The sequence below is a fragment of the Bos javanicus genome, chromosome 8 (genome assembly GCF_032452875.1).
Source record: "Bos javanicus breed banteng chromosome 8, ARS-OSU_banteng_1.0, whole genome shotgun sequence".
Taxonomy (NCBI): Eukaryota; Metazoa; Chordata; class Mammalia; order Artiodactyla; family Bovidae; genus Bos; species Bos javanicus.
In genome coordinates, this window is record NC_083875.1 from 93435845 (window position 1) to 93446516 (window position 10672).

The 10672-nt window shown below is 35.3% G+C and overlaps 1 non-coding gene across 1 annotated transcript; it reads right to left on the minus strand.

Annotated features, from left to right (window-relative positions):
* Positions 1–4567: 4567 nt before the first annotated feature.
* On the minus strand, positions 4568–4639 carry TRNAC-ACA (transfer RNA cysteine (anticodon ACA)). The gene has a single exon. It is a non-coding gene; the product is annotated as a tRNA-Cys (tRNA).
* Between the last annotated feature and the right edge of the window lie 6033 nt (positions 4640–10672).

The following is a 10672-nucleotide window of genomic DNA, read 5'->3' on the forward strand; positions in this document are numbered from 1 at the left end:
TGTGTGGGTTTATCTCTGGGCTTTCTATTTTGTTCCATTGATCTATGTTTTTGTCTTTGTGCCAGTACCATACTGTCTTGATGACTGTGGCTTTGAGTAGAGCCTGAAATCAGGCAGGTTGATTCCTCCAGTTTCATTCTTCTTTCTCAAGATTGTTTGGCTATTCGAGGTTTTTTGTATTTCCATACAAATTGTGAAATTATTTATTCTAGCTCTGTGAAAATTACTGTTGGTAGCTTGATAGGGATTGCATTGAATCTATAGATTGCTTTGGGTAGTATACTCATTTCCACTATATTGATTCTTCCAATCTATGAACATGGTATATTTCTCTATCTATTAGTTTCCTCTTTGATTTCTTTCTATAGCGTTTAACAGTTTTCTATATATATATATGTCTTTAGTTTCTTTAGGTAGATATATTCCTAAGTATTTTATTCTTTTCATTTCAATGGTGAATGGAATTGTTTCCTTAATTTCTCTATTTTCTCATTATTAGTGTATAGGAATGCAAAGGATTTCTGTGTGTTGATTATATATCTGCAACAGTTAGAACCTGACATGGAACAACAGACTGGTTCCAAATAGGAAAAGGAGTACATCAAGGCTGTATATTATCACCCTGCTTATTTAACTTAGATGCAGAGTACATCATGAGATACGCTGGGCTGGAAGAAGTACAAGCTGGAATCAAGATTGTCAGGAGAAATATCAATAACCTCAGTTAGGCAGATGACACCACCCTTAGGGCAGAAAGTGAAGAGGAACTAAAAAGCCTCTTGATGAAAGTGAAAGTGGAGAGTGAAAAAGTTGGCTTAAAGTTCAACATTCAGAAAACGAAGATCATGGCATCCGGTCCCATCAATCATGGGAAATAGATGGGGAAACAGTGGAAACAGTGTCAGACTTTATTTTCTGGGGCTCCAAAATCACTGCAGATGGTGACTGTAGCCATGAAATTAAAAGACACTTACTCCTTAGAAGGAAAGTTATGACCAACCTAGGTAGCATATTCAAAAGCAGAGACATTACTTTGCCAACAAAGGTCCATCTAGTCAAAGCTGTGGTTTTTCCTGTGGTCATGTATGGATGTGAGAGTTGGACTGTGAAGAGGGCTGAGCACCGAAGAATTGATGCTTTTGAACTGTGGTATTGGAGAAGACTCTTGAGAGTCCCTTGGACTGCAAGGAGATCCAACCAGTCCATTCTGAAGGAGATCAGCCCTGGGATTTCTTTGGAGGGAATGATGCTGAAGCTGAAACTTCAGTACTTTGGCCTCCTCATGTGAAGTGTTGACTCACTGGAAAAGACTCTGATGGTGGGAGGGATTGGGGGCAGGAGGAGAAGGGGATGACAGAGGATGAGATGGCTGGATGGCATCACTGACTCGATGGATGTGAATCTGTGTGAACTCCAGAAGTTGATGATGGACAGGGACGGCTGGCGTGCTGTGATTCATGGGGTCACGAAGAGTTGGACATGACTGAGCGACTGAACTGAACTGAACTTTACTATATTCATTGATTAGCTCTAGTAATTTTCTGGTGGAGTCTTTAGGATTTTCTATGTAGAGGATCATGTCATCTGCAAACAGTGAGAGTTTTACTTCTTTTTTTCCAATTTGGATTCCTATTATTTCTTTTTCTGCTCTGACTGCTGTGGCCAAAACTTCCAAAACTATGTTCAATAGTAGTGGTGAGAGTGGGCACCCTTGTCTTGTTTCTGACTTTAGGGGAAATGCTTTCAATTTTTCACCATTGAGGATAATGTTTGCTGTGGGTTTGTCATATATAGCTTTTATTATGTTGAGGTATGTTCCTTCTATTCCTGCTTTCTGGAGAGTTTTTATCACAAATGGATGTTGAATTTTGTCAAAGGCTTTCTCTGCATCTATTGAAATAATCATATGGCTTTTATTTTTCAAATTTCTTTCAGAATAAACACCTTTGTTAGTATTTTGTATTAAGAGATCAAAGGCAAACAAATGAATGAAACTTCACACACAATAAAAATACAAGTAGAGTACTAAAAGTCATCAAAATAACTTTTCTGAATTTATGTGCATCCATTTGATTAGTTATATTCAAAAACATTAATTAATAGACAAGAAAGGAAGACAAAATTATAAATGAGGTACTTTATATACAATATATATGCCAAAGCCTTTGTGTGGATCACAGAAAATTGTGGAAAATTCTGAAAGAGATGGGAATACCAGACCACCTGACCTACCTCTTGAGAAACCGGTATGCAGGTGAGGAAGCAACAGTTAGAACTGGACATGGAACAACAACTAGTTCCAAATAGGAAAAGGAGTACATCAAGGCTGTATATTTTCACCCTGCTTTTTTAACTTCTATGGAGAGTACATCATGAGATACGCTGGGCTGGAAGAAGCACAAGCTGGCATCAAGATTCCTGGGAGAAATATCAATAACCTCAGATATTCAGATGACACCACCTTTATGGAAGAAAGTGAAGAGGAACTAAAAAGCCTCTTGATGAAAGTGAAAGAGGAGAGTGAAAAAGTTGGCTTAAAGCTCAACATTCAGAAAATGAAGATCATGGTATCTGGTCCCATCACTTCACAGGAAATAGATGGGGAAACAGTGGAAACAGTGTCAGACTTTATTTTTGGGGGCTCCAAAGTCACTGCAGATGGTGATTGCAGCCATGAAATTAAAAGACATTTACTCCTTGGAGGGAAATTTATGACCAACTTAGATAGCATATGAAAAGCAGAGACATTACTTTGCCAACAAAGGTCCATCTAGTCAAGGCTATGGTTTTTCCAGTGGTCATGAATGGATGTGAGAGTTAGACTGTGAAGAAAGCTGAGCGCCGAAGAACTGATGCTTTTGAACTGTGGTGTTGGAGAAGACTCTTGAGAGTCCCTTGGGCTGCAAGGAGATCCAACCAGTCCATTCTAAAGGCGATCAGTCCTGGATTTTCACTGTAAGGACTGATGCTAAAGCTGAAACTCCAGTACTTTGGCCACCTCATGCAAAGAGTTGACTCATTGGAAAAGACCCTGATGCTGGGAAGGATTGGGGGCAGGAGGATGAGGGGACCACAGAAGATGAGATGGCTGGATGGCATCACTGACTCGATGGACATGAGTTTGAGTAAACTCCAGGAGTTGGTGATGGACAGGGAGGCCTGGCCTGCTGCAGTTCATGGTGTCACAAAGAGTCGGACACGACTGAGCAACTGAATTGAACTGACTAAACTGAAGATACCATAAAATGGAACCATACAATAACTTTACATAGACTGTTTCATGGTTGCTAATTGTTGTTGTTTAGTTATGTCCCAGTCTTTGCAACCCCATGGACTGCAGCACACCAGGCCTCCCTGTCCCTCATCATTGCTGTAAGTTTAAGTTCATGTCCATTGCATCAGTGATGCCATCCAGCCATCTCATCCTCTGACACCCTCTTCTCCTTCTGCCCTCAATCTTTCCCAGCATCAGGGACTTTTCCAATGAGTCAGCTGTTCACATCAGATGACAAAAATACTGGACTTCAGCTTCAGCATCAGTCCTTCTTGCTAGTTACAGAACGGGATTTCCTTTTTTGTAAACACTTTTTTTTTTTTTTTTGTAAACACTTTCACATTCTATTTTTACCTAAAACATTCTTTAAATGGTTGTAATTTTTTGAATCCTTTGTTCTTTTACACCTGAACCAACAGCCATTTCTTCTTTTATCTATAATTTGTAAGGCCTTCATTATCACGGCTATGTGTAGAATATTATTTGTATGAACTGAATCAGAAAGTGTAGCAGCTAAATAAATCTATTTGTAAAAATTGAAAGAGAAGGTGCAGAGAGACTAATACAAATATAAGCATAATTGATTTTTAAGAAAAGAATACAGTCTATATAATACTTTTCTTTATACTGATTGTGTCACTCACTAGCTTAAAAATTTTTAATATTTCCCTTTTGCCACATTTGTTAGAATGTTAAGCAGGTCTTCCATAGTCTGTCTTCTTAAGTTTCCAGTCTCACATCTCATCGGGTCTTCTTGCACTCTATGCTTAGGCCATTCCAAACTTTATGCAGTTCTCCTAATGCCCCAGATAATGTTAAAGTTCTAAGTTCTCATATTTAAACCCTTTATAAATATTGTTTTCTTCTTATACCTGAAGTGCTTTCTCTATCCACTTACTGGTTATTTTTTTAGCAGGTTCATCAGTGCCCTTCCTGAAAGTTCCCTCTTTACACAGAATTGTCTCCTTCCTCCATTTAGCCCCAAAATATAATGATACAAATTTCAAATGCAGAATCTTTTATATTCTGTCATGTCTTCTTAAGTTCCTTGCCCCTATAACACTTTGAGTATTTTGAAGAAAAAAAATTATGACTGGCTCACCTCAATATCCTGTGCATCTTATATAATTCTGACACCATTAAAAGTATTTATGAAATTAGTGAATAGTGAAGTCACTCAGTCGTGTCCGACTCTTTGCGACCCTATGGACAGTAGTCAACCAATCTCCTCCATCCATGGGATGTTCCAGGCAAGAATACTGGAGTGGGTTGCCATTTCCTTCTCCAGAGGATCTTCCCGACCAGGGATTGAACCTGGGTCTCCTGCATTGTGGGCAGATGCTTTACCATCTGAGCCACCAGGGAAGGCTTATACTATCTACCAATATGCTCAAGTGAGCTTTGACAAATATACAAAAGCAATTTAATGAAGGGAGTATAGTTGGCACAACTGATATTGGGGCAATTGGATATATATTAGAGAAAAAAAGAACCTTGACCTAACTTTCATAAATTTACATAAAATTTAACTCAAAATGGATTATAGACTTAAGTGAAAAATAAATACCATTAAGGAAATACAAATTAAAACTATAAGATTATTACAACATACTTTTCAGAATGTCTATATATATATATTTTTTTTTTTAATGTGAGAACATCACACACTTGCAGGAATGCAGATAAACTGAATCACTCATACGTTGCTGATGGAGATGTAATATTGTATAGCCACTCAGGAAGATAATTGGGCAGTTTTTCATAAAAATAAATACGAACCCATCCGATGACTCAGCAGTCATACTCTTGGGCATTTTCCACAAGGAAGTAAAACTTAGGTATGCAAATGTTCATAGAAATTTTAGCTTTAATAACTCAGCACTGGAAAGAACCAGATGACCTTCAATACATATATACATAACATAGAATATTACAGAGGAGTAAAAAGGAATGTGCTATTGCACATATAACTACTTTAATAAATCTTCAGGGAATTATGTTGAGGGGGAAAATGCCAATATGAAAGATTACTACTGTAGTATTCCATTTATATGATATTAAAAAATGATAACATTTTAGAAATAGATAAGAGATTAGTGATTGCCATGTGTTAGAATCTGGGTAGGGGAAGAAAGATGATTGCAATTATAAAAGGGTAACATGAGGGATCCTTGTGACAACTGAACTGCTCAATATCTTTATTTTGATGCAGACATGTGATTAACATTATATAATTATATAAAGCTAAACAATACATACCCACATGAGTACAAATAAAACTGAGAAAATCTGAAAAAGATCAGTGGATGTTATCAATGTTAGCGTCTTTGTTACATTATAGTTTTATAAAATGTTACCATTGAGGAAAACTGCTAAAGAGTACATGGCATCTCTATGTATTATTATCATGTAAATCTAAAATTATCTCAATATAATTTTCAATAAAATGTTAGTTGAACAAATTCATTGTTTTGTTGACACCAAATACTTTGTTTAATAAGACCTATGGAAACAAACAAGTAAAATGAGACATTAACTTTTTTTCAGTCAAATATTTAAATGAGCCTAATTAATTTTTTTTACCTTAAACTTTTTATAGAATTTTTGAGATAACTGTAGGTTTCTGCTGGGGCTTTTTTTTTTTTTTTGGAAAGAGGGATACTGTCACTCAATGGCATTTCCAGTTTCCAGCTTCTTAAGCTTCAAGGTGGGCTCTAGTCAACAGGGGCACAAACAGTCGGACATGACTGAAGTGACTTAGCATACACTGCAGTACAACAGACCAAAATGAAGCTCAAAGAACTTATCATCATGCTATTCCTCATGTCCTCAAGTCCTTAGCCAGTCTGTCTTCTCTCTACCTTTCAGGGTCTACTTACGTTTGCTTTGCATATAATGTCCAGGGCATTTCCGGATATACTTAGGAGAAAGAGAAAAAAGTATATCTAATACATTTTTCTATGCAAATTGAAGAATTGAAATCAACTTTTAGTCCTAAATGAAAAATAATGCTGCTACCAAGAAATATCAGAAGATAATACAATTAAACCCTGAAAGATTAAGGTATTATAATACAGCTTAAGCTTGTGTGTAGGTGTGTACAATGTAAGGAAAAAGTCAGGTATGAACTGACTTTTAAACAGTGTGTACAATATAAGGAAAAAGTCAGATATGAACTGACTTTTAAACAGACTTTTAAACAGTTTTAAACTTTTGAACTGCTTTAAACAGTGTTTAAAGCAAACAATATGGTTATCTCATCAGATTTGAAATAATACTAAAAAGCAGAGACATCACTTTGCTGTCAAAGGTCAAGATAGTCAAATCTATGGTTTTTCCAGTAGTAATATACAGATGTGAGAGTTGGACCATAAAGAAGGCTGACTGCCAAAGAATTGATGTTTTCAAACTGTGGTGGCAGGGAAGACTCATAAGAGGCGCTTAGACTGCAAGGAGATCGAATCGGTCAAAGCTACAGAACATCAACCCTGAATATTCATTCATCCTGAATATTCAGCAGCAGAAGGACTGATGCTGAAACTGAAGCTCCAATACTTTGGCGACTTGATGTGAACAGCCGGCTTACTGGAAAAGACCCTGATGCTGAGAAAGATTGAAGGCAAATATAGAACGGTGCAGCAGAGGATGAGATGGCATCACTGACTCAAAGGACACACCTTTGAGGAAACTCCAGGAGACTGTGAAGGGCAGGGGAGTCTGGCATGCTGTAGAGCCTCGGAATGCAAAGAGTTGGACATGACTTAGAGACTGAACAACGACGACAACATCAGATTTAGTCAATGGCTTTCTAAAAAAAAAACCAAAATGTTAGGGAAAAAAGCTAGATTTATGTTTTAAGTACAATTAGAATATTAATTACAAAAACTTTGTACATAATTTAATTCTGTTTGTTTTTGTGTAGTAATCAGAATGATTTGGAGTGACTGAATAAAAATATATTAACACATTTCTTAAAAAAAACTGTAATAAGCATATCAAATTTCCTCCTATGCATTAAAATTAAATTGCATATTAACCTAGTCCAGGAATGTTACATTTGGCTTAATACGTAACTTGATACACTGATGTAAAATGAAAATATATTGTTTTAAATATTCTAAGAGTACAAATGAATGTTTTTTAAATCAGTAAATATATTAATGTCACAGATATTGGAAAATGTATAATTTAGGAAAATGGTGAAAAAAAAGCTGCTTATCTAGGTTAGCATTTCAGTAGAGAAATGGAATATATAGGTTTCTCCATTCTTAAATTGTATACCTTTTAAAATAATTTAAATATTGATAAATACTGTATTCATTTTCCATGCATATGATTGTAAAAACAATTTCATGAGCCCTATGGATAAGAGTATCACTCCTGAAAAAAAGATACAGTAAATGATAATTACATTTTACAGATGTATAAACATAAGACACACAGCATTAGTTTGTTTTGTTTTCCTAAGAGGATCCAGACAATTGCAGCCAATAGTACTGCTTCTATTCAATATAATAATTTAAATGATCTACATGATAGGGACTTAATTTAACATGAAATAATAAAGATTTGTAATATGTATTTAAATATTTTTACCTTCTTGCAGTTTATTTATTAAGTATCACAATATCTCTCTAGTAAATCTCAATATAATGTATCCTCCGGCAAATCTGTATAGTATAAAATATACATCTGACACCTGAAAGACCTAAAGTTTTCTGATAGGTTTTGCTCTGGTTTTCTCTTTCATTTTTGACCCTCAACATTATTATTTTAAACATGTTTGCAAATATTACAATAAAACATCGTGTATATTTTAGGGGAGAAATTCATATTTATTTCTCCTCACCTAAATACAATAGAAATCTTAGGGCCTTGAGACTAGGAAGATATTCCCCTACAGAATATGGAGAAGCCTATATATTCAAGGTTTGAATAATTATGTTCAAAATGATCAAATATAAAGGCAGGGATGATACTCATAAAGTAGACATACTAGATCATAAAACAGGAAAAAAATATGTGGAGAAGTCCTATTAATTGTGCAGTATGAAAATAATTTGAAATCATAGAAATAAAATGCTTTTCTATGTGCAGATGGTGGAGTAGAAGGGAGAATTTCAGTTAATAGAGATTAAAGAAAATACCCTTCTTGGTTCCTAATCCAATATATTTTTTTCCTTTAGAAAAATGACCCATGATTATTTGTCAATAGACTTTAATTTTCCACATCACTTATTTCTTACTTTATCTAGTCAATATTGTCATTTACTTATGCCAAAGTGTATAAATCATATATTCTCTAATACTATGTGTAGAAAATAAACAACTTAAAGTATAAGTATCAAGTCTTTACTTTTAATGTTTTATTTTGAAATAATTATAGACTAAAGGAAGTTGCACAAATAGTACATAAGGGTTCTTATGTACTTCTTATGACCCCTTCACTAAGTTTCTTCACAACAGTTACATGCTATATATAACTGTAAGACAATATCAGAAACATAAAGCTGACATTGGTACAATACTGCTAATTATACTACATCCCTGCAGATACTACATCACTGCAGATGGTGACTGCAGCCATTAAATTAAAAGACACTTACTCCTTGGAAGGAAAGTTATGACCAAGCTAGACAGCATATTAGAAAGCAGAGACATTACTTTGCCAACAAAGGTCCATCTAGTCAAAGCTATGTTTTTTCCAGTAGTCATGTATGGCTGTGAGAGTTGGAGGATAAAGAAAGCTGAGTGTCGAAGAATTGATACTTTTGAACTGTGGTGTTAGAAAAGACACTTGAGAGTCCCTTGGACTCCAAGGAGATCCAACCGGTCACTCTTATTTAACTTTTATGCAAAGTACACCATGTGAAATGCGGGGATGGATGAACCACAAGCTAGACTCAAGATTGCCAGAAGAAATATCAATAACCTCAGATATGAAAATGACACTAATCTTATGGCAAAAAGTGAAGAAGAACTAAACTCAACATTCAGAAGGCTAAGATCATGGCATCTGGTCCCATCTCTTCATGGCTAATAAATGTGGAAATAATGGAAACAGTGTGAGACTTTATTTTCTCAGGCTCCAAAATCACTGCAGATGGTAACTGTAGCCATTAAATTAAAAGACACTTGCTCCTTGGAAGAAAAGCTATGACCAACCTAGACAGCATATTAAAAAGCAGAGACATTACTTTGCCAAAAAAGGTCCATCTAGTCAAAGTTATGATTTTTCCAGTAGTCATGTATGGATATGAGAGTTCGACTATAAAGAAAGCTGAGTGCTGAAGAATTGATGCTTTTGAACCGTGGTGTTGGAGAAGACTCTTGAGAGTCCCTTGGACTCCAAGGAGATCCAACCAGTCCATTTTAAAGGAAATCAGTCCTGCATATTCTTTGGAAGGACTGAACTCCAATACTTTGGCCACCTGATGTGAAGAACTGTCTAATTTGAAAAGACCCTGATGCTGGGAAAGACTGAGGGCAAGAGGAGAAGCGGATGACAAAGGATGAGATGGTTGGATGGTATCAGCGACTAGATGGACATAAGTTTGAGTGAACTCTGGTAGTTGGTGATGGTCAGGAAAGCCTGGTGTGCTGCAGTCCATGGGGTTGCAAAGAGTCAGACAAGACTGAGTGACTGAACAGAACTGAACTAATGCATACTCATTGTTCTGTATTTGGATTTTTTTTAAATCAACAATGTGTTTGGGAGATTTCTCTTCTATCAAATTATTTAATTTCCATTTTCTATATAGTATTATGGCTTCTTTGTGTTTCTAAGTTTTCACTTATTTTTAATTTCTACATTGCATATATAAGAAATAGGCAAATATAAAATTCAAAAATAAGTCATCGTGAGTTCAGCTTGTCATCACAAAATGTACAAAGATGAAGCACCTCTTATGGCACTCAGAATTACAGTGGCCTTCATGTTTCTCTAAAGTTACAAAAACCCTGGCTACAGCTCATATTTTCTTTTTTTCCTAATTTTTTTTTGGATTTTTATGAGTGGAATCAAGCAGTATACTTTCTTGAATCATTTTCTTTCATTAAAGTATCTTTTTAAAGTTCTCTATGTTGTTAAGTGCATCTGTAATAATTTCTTTGTTCTTATCTTTCATATGTCAAAATGTGTTCATTCACCCTGTTGTTGATTTAATTTGAATGGCTTACAATTTTAACTATTAAGATGAATCTCCTATGAGTATTTCTGTTCCTCTCATATAACTTTCAGGATAAGATTATTCAGTTTTCAATTATAGACAAGTTTAATTTTAACAGAAAATGCTTCTACTTCTTCTGATGGTAGACAAACCAAATTAGACCAAACCTATCACAGATAATAACTAGTTAGCTTTTTGGAAAACAATAACAAAAACAAACAAACAACAA